General features: G+C 35.6%; 1 protein-coding gene across 8 annotated transcripts in view; it reads left to right on the forward strand.

Annotated features, from left to right (window-relative positions):
• RERE (arginine-glutamic acid dipeptide repeats) overlaps nt 1–24782 on the forward strand; it is a 570111-nt gene that overhangs the window by 77689 nt on the left and 467640 nt on the right. The window lies entirely within an intron of this gene.

The following is a 24782-nucleotide window of genomic DNA, read 5'->3' on the forward strand; positions in this document are numbered from 1 at the left end:
ATTCAATAGAATATTCCTTTTCTTTGTTACTATCCATTCTATTTCTAATAATTGATTTTTTTGTTAAATTGTCTAAAATGATTTTGTTTTCATGGTTTGTGGCCACTTTAATATGAGCACCCCCTTGAGTATGGCTTTAAAAATAATAATAATTAAGTATATGTTAACCTTCAAAGCTTGCCCTAATAAGGGACAAACATTTATGCCAGAATGCATGGGGAGGCCTGACTCAGAGAATCAGATCCCAATATGCCCCTTTGAAAAGGATTTTTTTTTAAATTTAGTTTTACCATCAGAAGGTGGGATCTGAAAAGCTCTTTGTCCATCAGAGACAGGGGAATGGCCCTCAACTTAGATGAGGTCTGGATATCACACACTTCTAGGTTTGTCCAGGATATGCTAGGAGGGATGGCTTCTCTCAAATCCAGGATCTTTATTATGCCTCAACAGTTATACCTAAACTTCTGCAAAGCAAAGGTGGGTGATGTTGAGAACTGTTCAAAGCAACATGAATATTCTTCTTCTGGGATGTCAACAGCATCCAATGAGCATTAATGGGCATTAGAGATCTTCAAATATCAACTTTTGAAACATTTGAATTCTTTTTATTACTTTTTCTTTCCCCTCTATGCTCCCAAAGGTGGGGTGATCTAAAATTTGATTTAGGAATCTGAGATTTGCTCTGATGTACCTAATGATTGAGGGCGTCTCTGGTGATATTATTTTTAAGTGTGTTGCTCAGGAGAGAATTAAAAAAAGAGTTGTCAGAAAGTATTCTTCACAGATCATGTTTGACTTAGAACTTGGAAATGAGAAATTTAGCACATCTTTTCTCATGGAGATTGTTCCAAGATTTATGTAATTTTTATTCAGTTATGAAGTGTATTTCACAAATGTGTATTAAGAATCTGGTTAGTTATTTCTTTTATGTTCAATTGCAGGGTGCTGTAAATCTGTTTATTTAAAAAAAAGGCTCATTCCTAGTACTGTTTTTAGTTTTGTTTCTGTTGTACATAAACTACTATTTTCCCTTAACGGGTGATAACCTTAATAAACTGTAATGTACATCTTTTTTTCAGATGTTATGCAAAACAAAAAGAACCTAGAAATTTTTGCGTAAGGTGAAATGGAGAATACAAGGAACCTGAAAAGTCTCAGTGCAACTTTTAAGTTATTAGTACTTAAAGACTTTTGAAAAAAAAAGCCTTTTAATCCTTGAAACTGTACAGAGACTTTTGGAACACCTTCTATAAATTGACTACTTTACCTTATGATGTTGATTTGTAAATTATTGTAATAACAATGAATGATATGCCAGATGTTTAAATTGCTTTTAACTTTATATTAACATTAGGCATAGCCAAAGGTCAACAGTTGTCAAAAATTAGCTTCTGTTTTTGGTGTCCTTTCCAAAGTTGCTAATCCTGTCTTTCTATGACCCTGATATTGTGACTGGCCAATTGCAAGGAAAGCCAATATTAGTGCGCTGAAGAGGACCTCTGGGTCACAGCTTTTATTTGTGAAGAAGTTGTCATTTTTCTGTCATTCCAGGAAAAAGCTGGTTTTTATTCTTTGCGAACTTGAAATCAGTATAGATAAATCAGATAAATGAGATTTTCTTAGTTTGAAGGAAAACCTTAGTAAAAGTGGTGTAAACAACTAGTAATTTACTTGCATTTCTTTAATAGTCATGGTTTTGCCAAACTAGCTACTAATCCTTAAAAATTATAATTTGCTTACTGATTTTGTCTTTAATGCTTGTGTATGTAATTACTGCCTGACCACTAGAATAAAGTAGTTTTCTTATATTTAAAATGAATTTGTTGAAAACACCCTTTGAAATGGAGTAAGTGAATTCAATTTGATTTTTTTTTAAATGCTTGTATCAGAATAATTGACTAATGTGGAAGTTGTACCCATGAATGAGTGTAAACAATCTATCTGTTGTATGAATTTTCGAGCTGTGGGGAGGCACAAGTATAATTAAGATGGAAACCTTGTGCATCAGACAATTTTCTAGTCCCCATATACATCTCATTTTTTCCCCTGAAATATCACCTAGATATCTCCGAAATTAGACTTGAAAATCATGTGCTAAAACCAGAACAAACAGCCTGAAACTTTTATCATAATGTTGCTTTTAGAAGTTCTAAATGTCTTCTATTTAAAATGAAATTCTTTTGTATTAACCTTCTTTTGTATGCTAGCTTTCTGTAGACTGCAGAATTGCCTGATTTGACTTTCTAATGTAACGGTAATGAATCTTCTGGGAAACCAAAGATTGAATACATATACTCAGCAACTCAGTTGTAAAATATTCAGTCAGTACTGTAGATGTTGCTGATTAAAAAGCCAGGGAGGGGGGTGATTGGGGAGTTGGGGATAAAAGTAGAAAACAAATCCCTGGCATATATTAAAATTTAAAACCAGGTATAATCTCAGGAAGATCTTCCTAAACTGGTTATTATGTGTAGTAAGTATGTTCAATATCTCTCTTTTAAAAAAATTTTTTTTTAAATTAAAATTTAGAATTTAAAATTGATGTGCCCAACTCACATAGCTAGGCAATTATTAAATATCTGAGGCTGGATTTGAATTCAGGTTCTCCTGACTCCAGGGCCTGTGCTGTATCCCTTGCGCCACCTAGCTGCCCTTCTGTATCCCTTTCTTAAATATACTGAATTGGATTAGGATTGAAGTTGTTCTGTAAAACCAGAATTATTTTTAATTGTATGCTTACATTAAATTCAATAATAATAATAATAGCTAAAATTTATATTATACTTTGGACAATAAAAATGTGGCAAGTAATGATAGCAGTCATTATTCTTGAGTAATCAGTACAGTAAAATATTTGTTATCTAATAAATGCAGCTGCATCCAACAAGACACTCTAGACACTTACTGTTTCATGTCTTAAAAGTATGCTCATTATGTACTTGGATTCCTATTTGTGTTGTCAGTGACAAAAAAGAGTGTGGTTTCCTTGATGGAAGTTAGGATTTTTTTTTTTTTTTTTTTTGCAAGGCAAATGGGGTTAAGTAGCTTGCCCAAGGCCACCGAGCTAGGTAATTATTAAGTGTCTGAGACTGGATTTGAACCCAGGTACTCCTGACTCCAGGGCTGGTGCTTTATCCACTACGCCACCTAGCTGCCCTGATGGAAGTTAGTTTTAACCAATTTATTCAAGGTATATATAATTGTAGTAATATGAACCTGTGTTATCTGGGAGAAATTTAACTCTAGAGTTTAATATTAATAATTTAGTACTTAAAACAATATTATAATGAGCAAGATGCTTTTATATTGAAGCTGTTGCATCAATTAGCATTTTTAAGTAGACTGGAACTGAGGTTGAAATTGAGTAGTAATGGCTTTGAAGACCTCAGAATTTGAGATGTTTTTCAATTCTTGTAAAGAAATACTAAATTGTATTTAATTTCATTGTGAGGTAGCAGCATCCATACCAAAGTATCACAGATAAGTGGATTAAAGCTTTTAAAAACTACATTGATCAGGAAATATCTTGGAAATGCTTGTTAAAAAACAAGTTGATTTGAAAATATGGAGAATCATTTTTTTTTGTTGCAGAAGGTATATTCAGTCAAATATGGAGATAGATGACGATAAATAAGGGTATGAATCTCTGTTAAGATTCTTTTTATTAGGGGAAGCATTTTTAATAATAGCTTGAATATTGTGATGAAGCATCTGATGGTAGCTCCCCTGAGAGGGAAATTATCCTAGAGTGATATCAAACTATGAATCATTTACACTAACTTCTTGCTGAAGTACAGCTTGCATTTTTAATGAAGGATGATTACATTTCATAAACAGACCTTTAAAAATTAAAATAATATTGATCATTTTTCATTTAGTATTATTTAAATATGTTCTATATCTCTTTCAATAGTTACATGATAGATTATTCTAAAAAAAAATTCTTCAAGTAAAGGGTATATGTGTATATTTATCTCAGCAAGGTGATAGCATTAAACTATTTGTCCCCATTTCCTTAGGACCTTCATTCTGTTCCCTTCTATGTATTTAAAAAACTTTAATGACCCTTGACATCTTTGCAGAAATGTTATTCAAAAAACATTTTATTTTTTAGAAACAATAGCTTTAATGACTTAATTTATTTACTATTTTCATCACAAATTGCATGACAAGTTTTGTTTGTAGTCTGATCTGTTTGCTGAAAATAAAAGGTGTATGATGTATTTATAAGTAACCTGAATTTGTCATATATCTGACATCCTGAATTTGTGATATTTTTTTTTAGATGTTTTTATGTTAGATGGCAGAACTAATGGATCGGTAGGTATAATATTTTTATAAATGAAAAAAGATTATATGCAAAATAAGTAGAAGTAATTCCTTTCCAAATCCATAGTATTTGAAAATTTAGCAAGTGCAGAGCCAACCTGAAGTAGAGAATAGAAGTATTATTTCCATTTTAAAGAGGAAGAAACTGAGAATCAAAAAAAAAAAAGGTTAAGTGACTTGATCAGGAAATAGCAGAAAAAGGATAACTTGAAACCCCAGTCCTATGCCATTCCCCAATTGAAGGACATTTACTTGATTTCCCATTCTTTGCCACCACAAACAGGGCTGCTATGAATATTTATGTACAAGTGATGTTTTTACCCTTTTTCATTATTTCTTCAGAGTGTAGGCCCAGTAGTGGTATTGCTGGATCAAAGGGTAGGCACATTTTTGTTGGACACAGTTCCAGACTGTTCTCCAGAAAGGTTGGATGAGTTCACAGCTCCATCAACAATGGATTAGCATCCCAGATTTCCCACAATCCTTCCAACAATGATCATTATCCTTTCTGATCATATTGGCCAGTCTGGGAGGTGTGAGGTTGTGCCTCAGAGATGCTTTAATTTTCATTTCTCTAATAAGTAATGATTTAGAGCAATTTTTCAAATGACTGAATTGTTTTGATCTCATCTGTAAATTGCCTTTGCATATCCTTTGAAGGAATGAAACTTTTTAATGGCATCTTCTGTTTTTATTTTTGCCATTCTTTCCTCTTGACCTAACAGAATTTTGCTGATTATTTAGGTAGAGCATCTTTTCATCATTCTTGTGGCATACCTGGTGAACTGCTTAATCAGTATTTGTTGAATTGAAGTTTGCTTTCTGCATCTCACTTTTCTTTTGAGTTGCTTAAATTCTTTCTTGCTCATAGAGTACAACACCCTTTCTGATCAGAGAGCACAGCATGCTGAGTGGTTCTGTGCCTGTGTCTCCCATTCTGTACAATCTATTCTAATGTTCCTCAGAGAGATCTTCAGGGTATCCCCTGTAGCACTTTTTCTAGTGATACTATTAACACTTGCCCTATGAGAGTTCTCCATAAAATAGTCTTTGGTAAATGCACTTCTGACCTTCTAACAATGTGCCCAGTCTGTTGTAATTGTATTCTGTATAGTAATGTTGGAGTGCTAGGTAGTTTAGCTAGCAAAAGGACCTCAGTGTCTAGCATCTTCTCCTGCCAAGTGATCTTCAGAATCTTCCTTAGACAATTTAAATGGAAGCAATTCAGTTTCCTGGCATGACACTGGTAGTCTGTCCAGGTTTCATAGGCATATGGTAATGAGGGCCCTACAATGGCTCTTCATTTGGTAGACAATATAATTCCCACACTTTTAGTTGGAGCATCCCAAATACTGATCTAGTCTGCCAATGTGTGTTGCAACCTCATCAATTTGTACCTTCCTGGAAATGACACTGCCAAGATAAGTGAACTTGTCCGGGTCCTCATAATTCTCATTTGTTGTAATCAGTGGTTCCACCTATGGATTTTGTGGTGCTGGTTAATGGAGCACTTTTGTTTTCTTGGTGTTGTTAGACCAGAATAATTCATACTTTGTTGCATTTCAGCTTCAAAGGCTGCACTGAATGCACAATCCACTGCAAACAGAAGATCATGCACCGACACTCCCTACACTTTGGGCTTGGCTTGTAGCCTTTCAAGCTGAAATGGGGTGAAGTGACTTGCTACACAGCTGTGCAATTGTTAAGTGTCTGAGACCAGATTTGAACTAGGGTTTCCTGACTCCAGGGCTGGTGCTGTAACTGTAAACCTCATGCTAAAAAAGCATGGGAACAAGGACACAGCCTTGTTTTCACGTGAAATCTTGAGAATATCATCTACTATCCAAACCTGGGCAAGTACACCCGTCATTGAAGCTGACATCCAATGCTAATGAATATTGGACAACAAATTTTGACGACATATTCCATAAATCCTCACAACTGACAGTATCAAAGGTTGTGGTCATATCTACAAATGCTCTATATGGATCCCTGTTCTGCTCTTGCCATTTTTCCTTGAGTTGTCTGGGCAACAAATAGCATATCAACTGTTCCTGGACCGTTTCTGCAATCACACTGCCTCTCAGGGAGGTGTCCATTTTCCAGGTGAAGGATCTTACCAGCAATGACTAAAAGAGAAATATCCTTGTTATTGTCTTGGGATATCCCTTTATTTATTCCCTTTACCTTTAAAAAGATGGAAGATGGAGGCATCCTTTACTTCTTGGGGGATAACCTCTTCACATTATATAACCTGAAAAGATGCAGCCAACTTTTAGATGAGTAATGGGCACTTCACCTTGTAGGTCTCAAATGGAATGGAATCAACATCTATTAGTAGAATGAATAGTGAATATTTAGTAGACTAGGAGCAGAGAAGACTTAATGGAATCAATGTGCAAGTTTTTGAAAACTACAGTTTGCTTTAGTCTCAAAGGACAGAATTGGTAGCAATAGAAGATAATCATAGAGAGGCAGATTCAAGCTGTGTGTGAAAAAGAATTTCTTAATATTCAGAGCCACCCAAAAATGGAAATGCATTGCTTGAGGAGGTTTGTTTGAGAGTCTTTCACAAAAGCTGAAGAATTTTTAGGTTTATGCTCCAAAGAGATTTAAAAAAAAAATTGGAGCTTAGTAAAGATTTTTGTAAGGACTTGTCCTTAATGGCAAAGGCTGATAAAAATCTATTTTATGAATTTAATGGAACATTGTGCTGTAAAAATAAAAATGATGGGGAAAAATTTACATTAAGCAGAAGAATTTATTCAATAAAAACATTGTACCTCAGACACTTAATAATTGCTTAGCTGTGTGAGCTTGGGCAAGTCACTTAATCCCATTGCCTTAAATAAATTATAAAACAAACTTAAAAAAGAAAATAAACAAGATTGTAAATAAAAACAATTTTGAAAACCTTAATAACTGATTACTGGTTATAATTGTAGAGAACTAGGGGGAAAGCATCCTGCTTACCTCCTGAGAGAGGGGAGGGCCTAAATGTTCAGAATGAAATATACCTTTTGACATATCCCAAATGGGCGTTTGTTTAATTAAGAATATTTGTTATAAGGATTAATTTTTTCCCCCTATATTGCTAGGTGGAAGTGAGTTAAGCTAGAAATAGATTAGAGATAGGATAACTAGAAATGGAGAAAGAAATAAGAAAAAAGGTCATTACATTTTTTAAAAAAAATGCACAGAAGTGAACAGAAGGAAAACCAGAAGGAAATGGGGGCAAGTAGAACAACTTTAGAAGATCCACATTACATTTATTAAATGCTTGCCTGTAAAAAAAGCTGAATAGAGGTTTTATAATGTCATGTATAATCAGTCCTCTTTTTCTCTCTAGTGATGCTAATTTTACTTGGTGTCTGTTAATTTTTTAAAAAGACTGACTTACTAGTCAGATATGTTTGAAAAAGAATTTGTTTTCAAGTACACATATTAGACTGGGTAACTTTGGAGTATCCTCCAATTCTGAAATTGTGGAATTTTTTTGAAATTTTTTGGTAATCACTTGAAGTTTTTTGAGACACTTGCATCTAAATAAGGGTTGATATTCTTTTCACTGTGTGATTGATTGGGCTTTCCCAATTACCATTTATCTATCCTTTTTTTTGGGAGGGGTGGCTGTTAAATGGAAATATATAGACTAGCCATCTCTAATGTACTCTATCAGAGTTGCTGTAGACATGAAGTGAATGCTTTGGGTTTATCTGAAGAACTGAGCTCTATAAATTTTCTGTGTTATTTTTTCTAGTACCTTGGAGTAAACACAACAATTGTAGCATCAGTTTCATCTGTATGCTTTAAATTAATCTTGGAAGAAGGAAGGGATATATCCCTATGAAAATGTTTTTCAGAAAAAACTCCTGAACAGCTTCCATACCCACCAGAACTTTCTCTTTTCAATAAAATGTAGTCAGGTTAAATTTTCATTACTCTTGAAATGCTAGGTTATTAATTTTCTGTGACTGAGATGGTGTCTTCTCAGGAATGACATGCTTGTACAGTGAAAAGTTCCCTGCTGCTTTGATAAAACAACAAGGCAATGTAATTTCTGCAGATGCCTTGGCTTATGAGGCATTTGTAGTTCCATTTGTTCTTATTTTCCTACTTCTCCATGATTGCTGCAGCTCAATTTGTGAGAGTATGCTAGAGTAAAGCAAAGAACAAATTTCCATCTTAATCCATGGAATTTCAAAATCAGGAAGGGCCTAGGAGCACAGTAAGTACAATTTGTTCTTGAACCAGAGTCCCCTCTACAACATAGTTAATAAGTTGTTTGTCAGTTTTTGTTCAAAGGTTTCCAATGAAGAAGAACCCATTATTTCCAGAGGGAGTCCATTCTGTCTTTCTACCTCTAGATAGGAAGTTGTTCTTTGTATCCTCTAAACCTGTCTCTCTTCCTTTCATCCATTTTTTCTATTTCTTTTTTTTTAACCCAGGAAGACTAACTATTATTGCTGCCCTTGAATGCAGTGGTAGTTTCCCTCAAAAGTATTCACTTGCTATTTAACAGAATAGTATACCCACTCATAGGGTATTTGTCATGAATGATCCCCAAAAGGAGACTGATGAAGATTGGTCCAGTATACCAGATAGGACCCAAGAAGTGTTGATTAAACTACAAGGAGGGAAGGCAGGTGGGGAGAGGCTGAACAGGCCATAGAGATGTCATGGAGATGAAAACTTGATTTTTAACAATAAAGATGTCATTGGGGACCTTGGACAGAGCTATTTTATTTGGAATTATTAATGGAATCTTAGATTGCAAAGTGTAGAGAAAGTGGAAACAATGAATAGAGACAGCTTTTCCTAGGATTTTGACTGAGAAAAAGAGATAAATATTGCATTAGTGTGAGGCAGTTTTATATATGGAAGTGAGGGGAGTTAACTTGATACTATGTTAATAGTATGCAACTTCAGTTATTTGTGAAATATAACTTTGTGATCTAGCTGCCTGGAGAAGGGAAGAGAGAATTTTACAATTTAATAGGTTATCCTCTGACCCCCAGTGGTTTATAACTCTGCTAATCTAGGGCTGGTCACTGTGAAATCCTATCCATATATCTATATATATTTTGGAAACCTGTCTGCTTCTCTGGGCCTGCTTTTTTCCTTATAATGTAGACATAGCAGAAGCTGCTATGGCGATAGGAAATGAGGAATTGGGAAAGAGAAGAGAGCACATGACATTTGATCTCAAAATTTTCAATTAAGTTTTTAATAAAGTTTTGTAATAAGAAGATGATAGGGACGGCTAGGTGGCGCAGTGAATAGAGCACCGGCCCTGGAGTCAGGAGTACCTGGGTTCAAATTCGGTCTCAGACACTTAATAATTACCTAGCTGTGTGGCCTTGGGCAAGCCACTTAACCCTGATTGCCTTGCAAATAACCTAAAAAAAAAGATGATAGGGGAGGGGATTTAGACATAAAGCAAACTAGGAGATCAGGGAATAGTTTATCTGTCAGATCTATGGAAAGGGAAGCAGTTTATGACCAAGGAAGAGATGGAGAACATCATTTTATTTTATTTTTTTTTTAGGTTTTTACAAGGTAGTGGGGTTAAGTGGCTTACCCAAGTCCACAACAGCTAGGTAATTATTAAGTGTCTTGAGACCGGATTTGAACCCAGGTACTCCTGACTCCAGGGCCGGTGCTTCATTCACTATGCCACCTAGTTGCCCCTGGAGAACATCATTAAAAACAAACTAGATAATTTTGATTACATTAATTTAAAATTTTCCATAAACAAAACCACTGTGTCCAAGATAAAAAGAAATGTACCAAATTGGGAAACAATATTTACAACTAATATTTCTGAAAAAGGAATTATTTTTAAAAAATGTATAGAACTGAGTCTAATTTATATATAAAAAAGCCATTCCTGAATTGAAAAATAGTCAAAGGATATGCAGATGCATTTTACAGATGAGGACATCAAAGCGATCCATAGTCATATGAAAAATTGCTCTAAAGCATGTCTTATTAGAGAAATGCAAATTAAAGCATCTCTGAGGTACCACCTCATACCTCTCTGACTGGCCAATATGACCAGAAAGGATAGTGATCAATGTTGGAAGGGATGTGGGAAATCTGGGACACTGAAGCATTGTTGGTGGAGTTGAAGAGATCATGAAAAAGGGTAAAAACATCACTTGTACCCAAATATTGATACCAGCTCTGTTTGTGGTGGCATCAAATTGGAAACTGAGGGTATGTCCATCAATTGGGGAATGGCTGAACAAATTGTGGTATATGTATGTTATGGTATACTACTTTTCTGTTAGAAACCAGGAGGGATGGGATTTCAGGGAAGGATTTGCATGAAGTGATGCTGAGTGAGATGAACAGAACCAGAAGAACATTGTACACCCTAACAGCAACATGGGGCTGATGATCAATCTTAATGGACTTGCTCATTTCATCAGTACAACAAATAGGGACAATTTTAGGGTATCTGCGATGGAGAATACCATCTGCATCCAAAGAAGGAATTTTTTTTTTTTGGTCTTCAAACAAAGACCAAAGTCTATTACCTTCAATTTTTTAAAAAAAGTTTCTTATTATTATGCAATTTTGCTTTTAAATTTTATTTTTCCTTTAGTATATGGTTTTTCTCTCAACACATTCAATTTTGATCAATTTATAGCACGGAAACAATGTATAGACTTATCAGACTGCCTTCTGTGGGGCCTAGAGGGAGGGAAGCAAGATTAGGGGGAAAATTGTCAAATTCATTTAAAAAGAAGATGAAGAGATGGTTTGGATCAGCTATTTTTAGCATTGCTACAGAGAACTGATTAGGGAAGAGTAAAAATATTGTGTATTAATAAGGGCCCTGTCAAGATTGGACAACATATTTAAAGTATAACCAGTTAACTGAGTTCACTTCTTTAGTAATGTTCAATGATTTAAGAACACTAACCTGTCAGATCTAAGGATAAGGGAAGAGTTTTTAACCAAATGAGGTAGAGAGAATCAGGGGATGTAATTTTGATTGCATGAAATTAAAAAGGCTTTTCTAAAAAAGAATAGCAAGAAAATGGGAATTTTTTTTGATAAAGACTTCATTTCTTATATTTAAGCAATTGAGTCACATTTCTAAGAGCCATTCCCATTTGACAAATGATCAAAGGATATCAACAATCAGTTTTTAGATAGAAAAAAACTCTAAGCTATCAATAGTCATATTACAAAATGTTGTAGGCCACTACTGATTAGAGAAATGCAAATTAAAACAAGACTGAGGTATCTCACCTCTCAGATTGATCAGGATGACAGAAGGAAAATGACTAATTCTGGAAGTAATGTGTAAAAAAAATAAAATGCAGTCCAAGTTTAACCATTCTGGAGAGAACTTTCCTTTTTCTTTGATCTCCTTGTGATATAGACCTGGTAGTGATGTTTTTTGGGGCAAAGGGTATGTACATTATAGTTCTTTGAATGTTGTTCCAAATTGTTCTCAAGAATGATTAGACCAAGGAGCAACTAGTTGGCACAGCAGATACGGCATTGACTCAGGAATCAGGAGAACCTGAGTTTAAATCTAGCCTAAGAGGTTTGAATCTACCTAGCTGTGTTATCCTGGGTAAAACATTTAACCCTGATTTCCCTGCCAAAAAGGAAATAAAAAAGAATTATTGGACAAGTTCACAGCTTCACCTGCAGTTCAGTAGACATTTATTTTCCTTTCCTTTCACTTTGATCAATGTGATTAAAGTTAAATTTGTGTATACTTTGGAGCTTAACAGAACATTGACTGAGGCTGGAGACTTTGAAGTTAATACTCAGGTGTAGTGCAATAATCTGAAGACATAAGGCTTAAAAATTGAATGAATCCAGGAGCATTCTCAGGCATTTTTTTGGGGGAGGGGTGGTTGCAAGGCAATGGGGTTTAGTGACTTACCTATGGTCACACAGCTTTGGTATTCATTAAGTATCTGAGCTCATATTTGAACCCAGGTCCTGACTCCAGGGCCAGTGCTCTCTCCACTGTGTACCTTGCTGCCCTCATTTTCAAGTATTTTAAAGAGATAGTTTAATTTTACAAGGAACAGGAAATAAATATACATACACACACACACACACACACACACACACACACACGCTTGCATACATACATAATATGTGCATATCTACCCATATATGAATGATTTTAGGTTAGTTTAGAAAGTGAAAAGGAAAGTGATTTTCATACTGGAATTGCACATGTAGCTTTCCTAGTTTCCATTTAAATGATGTTCGTTTTCTTGGCCTTAATTCTCAAAATACCTAACATTTTCTGGTGGTGGTTTTTCGGTGAGAAATTTTTATCAGGAGCAGTTTTTCTCAAAGTGTGTCTTGACTTGTATCTATGGGTACTTTAAAAAATTAGTTAAGAAATCTCTTAGGATAACAAGAGGGATTTAAAGAGTATTATGTTATGTGGGTGATGATCAACCTTGATGTACTTGATCATTCCATCAGTGCATCAAGCAGGGACAATTTGGGTCTGTCTGCAATGGAGAATACCATCTGTATCCAGATGAAGAACTGTGAGTTTGAACAAAGACTAAGGACTACTACCTTAAATTTAGAAAATAAAAAACCTGATATCTTATTGTCTGATCTTGCTATCTCTTATACTTTATGTTTCTTCCTTAAGGAAGAATTTAGTCAATTTAGATCAATGTATACCATAGAAACAATGTAAAGACTGGCAAATTGCCTTCTGAGGGGGTTGGGGGAAGGGAACTAAGATTAGGGGAAAAATTGTAAAATTCAAAACAAATAAAATTTTAAAAGAAAGCATTGTTAAAAGTCAAAGTCAGCTGTTTTATTTGAATTTAAAATATAGTTAGTATTCAAACAAAAGATGCATTTTTATTTTGTTTGATTCTTTTATTTTCTCACTCCCCTGAATAGTTCTTATTTGGAAGAAGCTTAAGTGGAAAAAAAAATTAATGTATACTCAGATCTAGTCACTCAGCCTGTCCACTTTCCCTTTTTGTGCATCTTTTAGTTGAAAAGTACAAAGTAGATAAAAGGCTGAAATTGAAATCTGGAAGACTTCCTTGTATACTTAATTATCTCTGTGACCTTAGGCAAGTCATTTAACCTCACTGAGTTAGCTCATTTACAAAATGAGGATAACCATGGCCACCTTAAGACAGTATTAAGAGAATTAAATGAAATATTGTATGTCACATGTTGTGCAAATTATAAAAAGCCATAGATTTGAGCTGTTACCGCTTATCTATCTACTTTTTACTGAATTACTATATTTCTAGAAATATAGAATTGCTATTATAATTTTACAAAATAAATCACCTTTGTTGGCCAAAAAGATTTTTTTATTTTGCTGCATGTGGTGGGAGATATGTTAAGATATATCTGTATACATATTTATGTAATTTAAATTATTTTCCTTTTTGATAGAATTCTGATGAATTGATTACAAAGGTGGTAGGTAAGCAATGTCTTAGTCATTTGATAAAACATTTTCTCAGTATTGTTCCTTTTTTTCATATGCACAGTCTTTAATAGTTTTAGAATGTATTTATAGAATCCAGTCCTCACAGGAACTTCCTTGGAGTGAATGTCTTTGATAAATACTGGTTGCTTTGGTAATCCTGATCATTGTACTTGTGTGAGTTGCATAAAGCCTGGAGGATTTTGTACCTATCAATATGTCCTCAGCTTGAAACATTTTTTATACTTTTTCCATGGCAGTTTATTAAAAGTAATACTTTGTGCATTTGCTGTATATTTGGTATGTACCAACACATTTTCAGCTGTCAATGGTAAATGAAAAGACTATCTTCAGATGCTGTGCCTTACAGCAGTGTTTGTTCAAGGCATCTCAAAGCATCTGAAACAAAGACAACCAGAAATTGGTATAAGACATTTTTTTCACATCTTTTTTTTCAATTTGTAGTAGACATTGGTACAAATAGTATTGATTGTCTGCAGAAATTAAGAAGTTACTTTTAAAGATAAAAATGATTCGAGAGAGAAAACTGTAAATTGGAATTGATTAATGACAGTTTGCCATTTAGAACCACAGGAATTGGGATTATGTCTTATTTGCAACTCTTAACTATTGATCTAGTTTTTCTTTTTTATTATGATTCTTAGAAACTTTCCCCTCTCTGTTTTCAACATTTGAAGGAGGATTTTCCTGAACCACAGGTCTGACCAGGTTATCATATTCAATAAACACCTGGAGCTTCCTATTGCTTTTAAGTAAAAATACAAAATACTTTTAAGAAAAAATATAAAACACTATGATTTTTGGAGCCTTCACCTAATCCCTTCCTACTTTTCCAGTCCTTTCATTCCTTACTCTACCTCATTTTCTCTATGAACCTGTGATAATACCCCCTTTACTGTTGTGATCATTTTCATTGACAGTTCCCTAGGCCTGGAATGAGCTCTCTCCTCCCTTCCTCCAGGCTTTCTCCATTCCCTGGGGTTTTAGGTGAAGTCTCACCCTTTGCATAAAGGCTTTCCCAGACTTTTTTCTTTTTCTTTTTCTTTTATTTTTTTGAAGGCAAATGGGGTTAAGTGGCTTGCCCAAGGCCACACAGCTAGGTAATTATTAAGTTCCGAGCCTGGATTTGAACCCAGGTACTCCTGACTCCAAGGCCAGTGCTTTATCCACTACACCACCTAGGGCCCCCCCCCCCCCCGACTTTCTTTATTAATTCCTTTCTGCTCATATTATTTCTATATTTATTTTATTTTTGTACAAATGATTTTTTTATACATTACTAAAATAGTCTTGTTTAAGAGTAAATATAATACCCCCCCCCCCCAAATCTGCCCTCATGAGCAATAAAGTAAAGGAAAGAGAAAAAATGAAAAAAAAATAGGGGCAGCCAGGTGGTGCAGTGCACGGAACACTGGCCCTGGAGTCAGGAGGACCTGAGCTCAAATCTGACCTCAGACACTCAACAATCACCCAGCTGTGTGACCCTGGGCAAGGCACCCAACCCTATTTGCCCTGCCCCCTAATAATAATAATAATAATAATAATAATAATAATAATAATAATAACAATAATAATAATAATAATAATTGTGCTTCAATCTGTGTTCTAACACCAGCATCTCTGTTGTGGGTGGATTACATTCTTTATAAGTCCATCACAAAAGTTACTTCCATATTTTTCGACCATTGCCATTCGTGATTGCAACTCCCTCCATTTGTACTTCTCCACTACCATGTACTATACCCTCTCTCTCCTTTCACTCTGTCCCTCTTCTTAAATGTACTGTAGGGTAGCTGAGTGGTGCAGCAGACTGATCACTGGCCCTGGGACCAAGAGGCCCTGAGCCCACATACCATCCCTAAGGCCCAGCAGCTACCTGGCCCTGTGGTCCTGGACAGGCCATGCAATCCCAAGCCCCTTGCAAGAAGTAAAAAAGAAAATGTGTTATATCCGACTACTCTCCCCCATGGTCCACCCTCTCCTCCATCACTCATAACCCCCTTCCCCCTTCCCCCCTTCCCCCCTTCTTACTCTAAATGTCTATACCCCATTGAGTATATATGCTGTTTCCTCTTCTAGCCACCTCTGATGAGAGTGAAGGTTCCCTCATTCCCCCTTGCCTTCCTCCTTCCATATCATTGCAATAACTCATTGTAATAAAAAAATCTTATTATATGAAATATTTTAGCCTATTCTACCTCTCCTTTCACTTATTCCATTATATTTCCCTTTTATCCATTGATTCCATTTTTACAATATATAATATATATATATATATATATATATATATATATATATATATATCTTGAAATTCAGCTCTCTCCTGTGCTTCATCTATAAAAGGTCTTTCTACTTGCTCTATTAAATGAGAAAGTTTATATGAGTATTATCATTATTAGTTTTCTATGCAGGAATACATGTATTTCATCATCATTAAGTCCCTCATATTTTACCCTTCTCCTCCACTCTCTATGCTTCACCTGAGTCCTGTATTTGAAGATCACATTTTCTGTTCAACTCTGGCCATTTTAACAGGAACATTCGAAATTCCCCTGGTTCATTGAAAGTCCATCTTTTTCCCTGGAAGAGGTCATTCAGTTTTGCCGGGTAGTTGATGCTTGGTTGCATTCCAAGATCTTTTTGCCTTCTTGTATATTATATTCCAAGCCCTACGCGCTTTTAATGTAGTTGCTGCTAAGTCCTGTGTGATCCTGATTGCAGCTCCATGATCTTTGAATTGTGGTCTTCTGGCTGCTTATAATATTTTCTCTTTGACTTGGGAGTTCTGGAACTTGGCTGTAATATTCCTGGGAGTTGTTTTCTTTGGATCTCTTACTGGGAGAGATGGGTGGATTCTCTCAATTTCTATTTTTCCCCTCTGCTTCTAGGATATCAGGGCGATTTTCCTGTAGGAATTCTTTAAAAATGATGTCAAGGCTCTTTTCCTGATGATGACTTAAAGATATCCCAATAATTTTTAAATTATCTTTCCTGAATCTGTTTTCGAGATCAGTTGTTTTTTTCAATGAGACGTTTCACATTTTCTTCTAATTTTTCATTCTTTTGGTTTTTAAGTATTGTGTCTTGACTTCTCATAAAGTCACTAGTTTCCTTTAGTTCCATTCTACATCTGAAGGATTTGTTTTCCTCAGAGATTTTTCTTATCTCTTTTTCCATCTGGCCAATTCTGCTTTTTTAAAGCATTCTTCTCCTCAATAGCTTTTTGAACTGTTTTATCCATTTGACCTATGCTGGTTTTTAACATGTTATTTTCTTCAACATTTTTTTGGATCTCCTTGACTAAGCTGATGACTTCTTTTTCATGTTTTTCCTGCATCTTTCTCATTTCTTTCCCCAAAGTTTCTTCTATTTCCCTCACTTGATTTTCAAAATCTTTTTTTGAACTCTGTGATAGTTTGAGCCCAATTTCTGTTTTTCTTGGAGTCTTTAGATGGCAGGAGCTTGTACTTCCTCATCTTCAGATTGAGTATTTTGATCCTTCTTGGGATCTTAGATAATGTGTTTCTCAATGGTGTTCCTCTTTTTTCTCTGCTTACTCATTTCCCCAGCCTGTGTCTTGTTTTAGGGTGTTTCCTGAGCTTTTGAGTATTATTGGGCCACCCTTCTCCCCAACAAGGATCTTAATGTGTGAAGCTCTGACTTCTCTCTTGGTCTGCGAATGACCACAAGCACACCCCTCTGCCATGGGGATGAAGTGGGGGGGCCCTGCTGTTCTATGGTGGGCCTAGACTGTGATCAGGATCTGAATGTGGTTAGAGCCCCAGAGTCTTGTTCCAGACTTTGGAAGTCTCTCTCCACTCCCCTACTTTGGGTATGCTGAGTACTCAAGGCTCAGTTGCCTGGGAGCTCCTGCTTACCAGCTCCTCCTGCTTCCTTTCCTGGATCTGGGTTGCCCTGGCCATGCTGCTCACTGGGTGCCCTGAGGGCTGCGCTTCACGGGCTCACTGTGGCAGAGGCCTCCCTGCTGATCTTCCAAGTTGTGCCTGGTCAGGTGCCCTGGGGCTGCTGCCTCCGGGAGGTTGGAGTTCCTTCACTCTGGTGGGCCACCCCCCTAACCCCGTGAAGCTGAGCCTTTCCACTGTTTTTGAGGTTACCTTGAGTTGGAGAATTGTCTCACTGGGTCCCTCTGTGGGTTCTGTCTCTCAAAAATTTAGTTAGTGTCCTTATTTCATGAGTTTTGAAATATAGAGAAAGCACCTAAGAGAGGCTCTTCTGTTGCCATCTTGGGCCCCCCCCCCCATTATTTCTAATTCATTTACTTTGCAATCTTTTTAGTGATTTTGTTTGCGTGTAATTGTTTGCATGTTGTCCTCTGCAACTGAACTTTCATTTCCCTGAGAGCTGGAAATGTGGTTTTAGCCTTTCTTTGTATCTTCAGCATTTGACATAGTGTTGTCTGACTAGTCAAGGTTAAGTAAGTGTAAGTTTCTTGAGGGCAGGATTATTTCATTTTTCATAGTACAATACTTGTTGATTGAATATATATATATATGTGTGTGTGTGTGTATATATATATATATATGTATATATATATGTATATATATATATAGTAACATTGTCATTAAGTAGGTGCTTCAGAGATCATTAAAACATTAGGAGAGTGGAGAAAATGACAAAATATCTTACCAGCACATCTCAAGATGACATTCTTCATTGTATGGTCCTAACTTCTTCAGAGAATGCTCTTAACAGTAGCAATATAGTAATGTTGAATTAAAATTGTATTATTTAATCCAAAAAGATTGCAGGAATCAGGGATAAGAATGGAAATAAACAACTAGACATCTTTTTTATTTTTATTTTCATTTATTTTCTTTTTATTCATGAACCTTGCAAGATATACCTTACAAGGTATGGGAGCCTCACCTGGGCATGAGGTATGAAGTTGTCTTGGAACATTTATAGTCTTCAGAAACTCTTTCCCCTCCTTCTTGGGTTTTCATAGACTCTCAGAGTCTGAGTTAAAATCTAAGAGGTCCACCCATTCCATAATATGCCCCTAATATGATCCACCCTCACATCATATGATGCTTGATATGGTGATGAACCCCAATCATCACAGGGAGTGTGTGGCTTAATATTCAATTACCTAATTTCACAAACTCAGTTGCCTTAGGTCAAGATCTCTAGGTCATTCCTTATCAGTTGAGAACCAGTTTGGGGTTTGCTATCCCTGGAATGGGATTAGGAAAACTCTCCCAGTTTTGTGATTGACTGGGCCATTCCCCCTTTGTAATGGATTCCCTTAGGGCTCCCCTCCACACCTTGTGAAGACCAACACCCTAACATTCCTCACAACTTCCCCCTTTTCTTTTTAATAGCAACTTGGTCTTCACACTTCACCAGCAGTGCCTTCCTCAGATTAATTCACAATCCTCATCCTTGATAGGACTACTGACTTTGCCTATCCATATCTTTACCTCTTCCTTATTAGAGCCATATATACCAGTCCTACTTTGCTGATAGAATTTTATACTTATTTGAGTTATTAACTGGATCATACACAGGAGACACACAGCTAATAGGATTATCCCATTTAGGGCCAATAGTACGATACCCAGTAACTGTTTCCACCTTGAACCAGTAAACCAATTCATCCAAGAGGTATTAGATGAGCTTGTCCAGGTTTGGACTGGAACATGTGCCAACTTTCTTAATATCCCTGGTTATCCTCTTTACCACCTGCTCACTGGTATCTATATTTAGACAGCAATTTGATAAATTCAGTTTACCACAGACTCCTCCTTCAGCCAAAAGGTAGTCTGTTACCAATCTATGTTGAATAATTGCCTCTTTTGTTAGCAAGGCTTGATCACTAAGTCCAGGGCTTTAGCTGTGTGATTGGGAATTTTTCCACTACAGCTTGGAGTTTTATTAGTTTATTCAGGAAACTGAGGTTCCATAGCCCCAACTCCCATCCTGTGCCCAGGTAGTAGGCCCTTAATAGACATCTTTTTTAAAAAGTTAGTATAAAGTGTGATATAGATAAATGTGAAGTAATGGGCAGAAGGTCAGTTTGATATAGATTTTTTTTCCCTGTCTTCAAGGGAGAGTATTAATTGTAGGGTGTTGATCTCAGGATAGATAGGATAGAGGAGAATAGAGTCACTTTTGACAACATTTTCTTTTAAAAAAATTTCAATACCAGTTCACCCATTGTACTTGTAATGAAGTGAGCAAAGGAATAGGGATTTTTTTTTTTTAATGGCAAATAGCTTATTCTGAGTATTGAAAGGAAAGAACTACAGGGAAGTTGTTCACTGATTGGACAAAATCTTTGTTTGAGGCCCTAATAATGGCTTAGGTTCTTAATGTGGAGCTCTGCAACCAACAAAGCTGTTAACTGAGTTTGTTAATAACAAACTTAACTCAAAGTCAACCAAATTGTATGTTAGAACCTACTCAGGAAGGTGGACTATATATCATTTTGCTCAGATCAGGTCCAGGTTTGTCCATTTTAATGACCCTTTATAATTGGGATTTCTTAAAGATTTCTGTTGAATTCCTATTGCATATCAGATATGTGAATGCTAACTATAGAAGTGAGGTAGTTTGCTTATGATCTTATTAATTTTGAATCCTATTCCTTCTTTGAACATATACTTAAATTTTGCTCAATCATTACATTTTCATGAACATTTCCTTTTGCTGTGTTTGAGATACAAATAGATTGATTTCAGGACCTTTTTTCCTGATTTATAGAGGAGGAATAGATCTTGAAATTAGTGATGCTTTCCCCCAAAGCAAACAGACTCTTAACTCTGAAACTCCTTTTGGGATGGGTGGGGAAGGGACTTATAACCATTACTGAATTCTCATGTGCTTCCTACTCCTCACATCCCTAGTAAGGAGTTTCTGCTTTATTGTTTTTAGAATTGAACTACCTCAGCACTGTTTTCTGGTCAACCATTTCCTTTTCCTTTTCATGGTTTGGAGGCATTATTATTATTATTATTATTATTATTATTATTATTATTATTATTATTATAATGTTGACTTTTCTCTAGATTTATTTGCATGGTACTCTCTTCCATGAAAAAGATTGTAAGCCTCTTAATATATTTGCATTTAAATATGTATACATGTGTATATTATATATGTATATTATATAAAATAAAAGAGGAAGCTCCGACTTAGCTTAAAATATGGGATCATATTTTGAACTGTAAGGATTTAAATCTGAGTAGTCATTTAATTTCCTTTCTTAGAACCAAAACATGGTTCCAAAGAAGAGAGCAATATTTGCTGCTATTCAGGGTCACTAATGACAACCATTTTGAGAACCTGTCATAGTTGATTGAAACAGTAAAATTATTTTCTGTTTTATTACATTTTCCATAGTAAGCCTTAATTTTCAAATATTGGCACTTAAGGTCATTCAGCCGTTTCTTAGACGATGATATTGATTTTTACTGAGCTGTGATACATAGAATATGGCATTTTTAAATTAACCTAGGAAAGTATTAGGAGTTTAAGAAATACTGTACTCTGGATTAATGATTAAAAGTGAGCTTGTGTAGTAGAATGTTGGACTGATACTAGATTCTGGTTCTCCCTCCTGTGGATCTTGAACCATGTCACTTCTTAAGACCACAGTCTCTAGTGTATACATTCAGAGAAAGGGTCTAGATGATATCTCAGTTATATTTAAAGATTTTATATATATATATATATATATATATATATATATATATATATATTATTTTTTATTTAAGACTCTAAGTTCAGTTCCTATTTCTGATACTAATTGTGCAAAAATGGACAAGTTCCCTGACATAAGTCTCACTTTACTGATCTGTAAAATAGAAATCATAATATATAATATACATATCTCACAAGGCTGTTAGTGAGGTTCATTTCGGTTTAATGTACAAGCACTTTCAAACCCTTATGAACTGCATGAAAGTTATTAATTTTATATTTTTGTGTGTGTGTGTGTGTACATTATTAGTGTTCACAATGTGAAATTCATCCTGTAAGGGATAATTTTTACTTTTACTAATTTTTACTTTACTTTACTAATTTTTACTAATTTTTTCTTTCTAGCCTTTGGTTATAGTCAGCTCAGACATTTGCTTTTAATACTAATAACTAACATATGATGTTATAAAATTTGCAAAATATTTTTCCATATGCCATTTAATCATACTTTTAAAACTTATTTATTTATTTTGAATTTTACAATTTCCCCCAATCTCATTTCCCTCCCCCCACCACCCTGTAGAAGGCTTTTAGTCTTTACATTGTTTCCATGTTATACATTGATTTAAGTTGAATTGATGAGAGAGAAATCATATCCTTAAGGAAGAAAAATAAAGTATAATAAATAGTAAAATTATATAATAGCTTTTTTAAAAAAAATTAAAGGTAATAGTCTTTGGTCTTTGTTCAAACTCTACAATTCTTCTCTAAAAAAAATGGAGTCTGTGGAAATTAATGACTTCATGAGACAACAAGAATCTGTTAAAACCAAAAAAATAAAAAAAAAGAAAATGTAAAATACCTCATTGGCAAAACTACTGACCTAGAGATTAGAAGTAGGAGGGACAACTTAATCATTGGTCTCTCTGAAAATATTGAAGAGAAAAAAAAAGCCCTAGACTTAACATTACAGGAATTAGTGATGGAAAATTTCCCTGACATAATGGAACCAGAGTGCAAAATAGTTATTGAAAGAATACATCAATCCCTTCTGGAAAGGGATTCCAAAATAAAAACAGCAAGCAATATTGTGGCCGAATTCCAGAACTATCAGATAAAGGAGAAAATCCTACATTTAATTCTATTTTCAAAAATCCTGTCAGTTGGGAACAACTGTTGTTATTTATATTTTATAAATTAAGAAACCAAGACTTTTAATGGTTAAGTGAGTTGTTCACATTTTCATAGCTCATACCCATCTCATAGTTCATATCAGAGAGCATTTGTCCCCACCTCCAGGGTTATATCCACTATGCCATATTTTTTCTGTCTGCCTTGACTTACTCAGTAAGTTATCAATAGGAGATTTGGGACTTTGTCTTCACAAAATTTATATCAGATCCTGGCAGTGCATGCCAGAACTTTTCTTCTGTATTTTTGATTCAAAGTCAGATATTGTTCCTAGGAGGATATTTGTATTGTAGTATTGATTTTTATGTCCAGGGATTGTCAAAAGAGCTGTTGAGGCTGCTCTCATCCTCCAATTCAGTTCTGTACCTAACTATCCATTCTTAGTATTTCCATCCTTGGAAACCAGTCAAGAAGGAAACATTATGCCCTTGATATGTGCCGGCTACTGGCTTAAGCAGAGGAACAGAAAAAGAGAGAAAAGGCAGTTTCTGTCCTCAAGTAGTTTGCAATCTAATGGGGAGGCAGCTTCTAAACACTTCTATACAAAGCAAGCTATATTTAGGATGGATTGGGAATGCCTGGTTTGTTAGTTGGTTTGTTTTTGTCCTTTGTTATAGAAGAAGACCAAAACTACATCACTGCTTGAGACATAGTGTGTCCAACTGTGACTGATCAGACCACTCTGAACTCAGAATGCTTTACCACAGGTTGTGCACAAATATTCCATATGAATGCTTAGGGTGGGTACTCTAAACTTATGGATGTCACATTTCCTTTGAACTGCTTCCATTCTGCCTTCCTCATAGAGTGCAGCCCCTTCACTGACGAGGGCACACCATGCTGGGCGGTCTTGTACTAGTGTCTTTTATACTGCACAATAAATTCTTCAAGGAGACCTTCAAAGTGACCCAGTATCACTTCTTCATTCAGATTCCCTTGGGAATACTTGCCCTGTGTGAGTTTTCCATAAAATAGTTTTTTTTTTGGCAAGCTTATACCTGGCATTCTAACGTGTTCAGTCCATTGTAGTTATACTCTCTGAAGTAATGTTGGAATGATAGGGAATTTAGTTTGTTATCTTCTGCCAGGTGATCTTCAGAATCTTCCTAAGACAATGTAAATGGAAGTGATTAACTTTCCTGACATGGTCCTGGTAGACTGTCCAGGTTTCATGGCCATATAGCAATGAGGGCAGCACAAAGCTCTGAAGACTTTCAATTTGGTAGATGGTCTAATACCCTTTTTTCCCCACACTTTCTTTTGGAGGCTCCCAATTACTGAATTCTGGCAATGTGTGTGTCAACCTCATTGTCAATGTGTACTTCCTTGGAAAGGACACTGCCAAGGTAATTATCTCTGCTATTTAACCTTTTTGTCATTGACTTAGATGAAGATTGCTAATAGCCCAAAGCTGCGATGCTTGGCTAGCACAGTGGGTGGCACTATCAGAATCAAAAAGACTTGAGCAAGTTAGTCTATTGGGCCCTACGTAATAAAATGATACATGGTGATATTCTGTAGAGATAAATGTAGTTTTGCCCTTGGGCCCCCAAAACTGACTGTACACGTTGGGGATGGGGTTTAAGAATGGATAGCTGGGGTGGCTAGGTGGCACAGTGGATAAAGCACCGGCCCTGGAGTCAGGTGCATCTGGGTTCAAATCCGTTCTCAGACACTCAATAATTACCTAGCTGTGTGGCCTTGGCCCAGCCACTTAACCCCATTTGCCTTGCAAAACCTAAAAAAAAAAAAAGAATGGATAGCTATCAGTTTTTTTTTTGAATTTTTGACAGGCAGTGGTGTAAAGTGACTTGCCCAAGGTCTCACAGCTAAGTAATTATTAAATGTCTGAGATTGGATTTGAACTCAGGGTTGGTGCTCTATCCACTACTGCCACCTAGCTGCCCTGCTATCAGTTCTTAAAAGGATCTGGGATTAGCCTTGATATGGACTCAACAATATGTTGTAACTGAATTTTGTCTTAGATACATTAAGTGGTATGGAACCTCAAACATCAGGGTGTCGGTCCTTTTGTATTCCTCCCTTATCAGATCTCATCTGAATTATTGGTTTCAGTTCTCTCACTAAGATTTCAGAAAGACATTGATACTAAACTGAGGTA

The sequence above is a fragment of the Macrotis lagotis genome, chromosome 1 (assembly GCF_037893015.1).
Source record: "Macrotis lagotis isolate mMagLag1 chromosome 1, bilby.v1.9.chrom.fasta, whole genome shotgun sequence".
NCBI classification, from domain to species: Eukaryota; Metazoa; Chordata; class Mammalia; order Peramelemorphia; family Peramelidae; genus Macrotis; species Macrotis lagotis.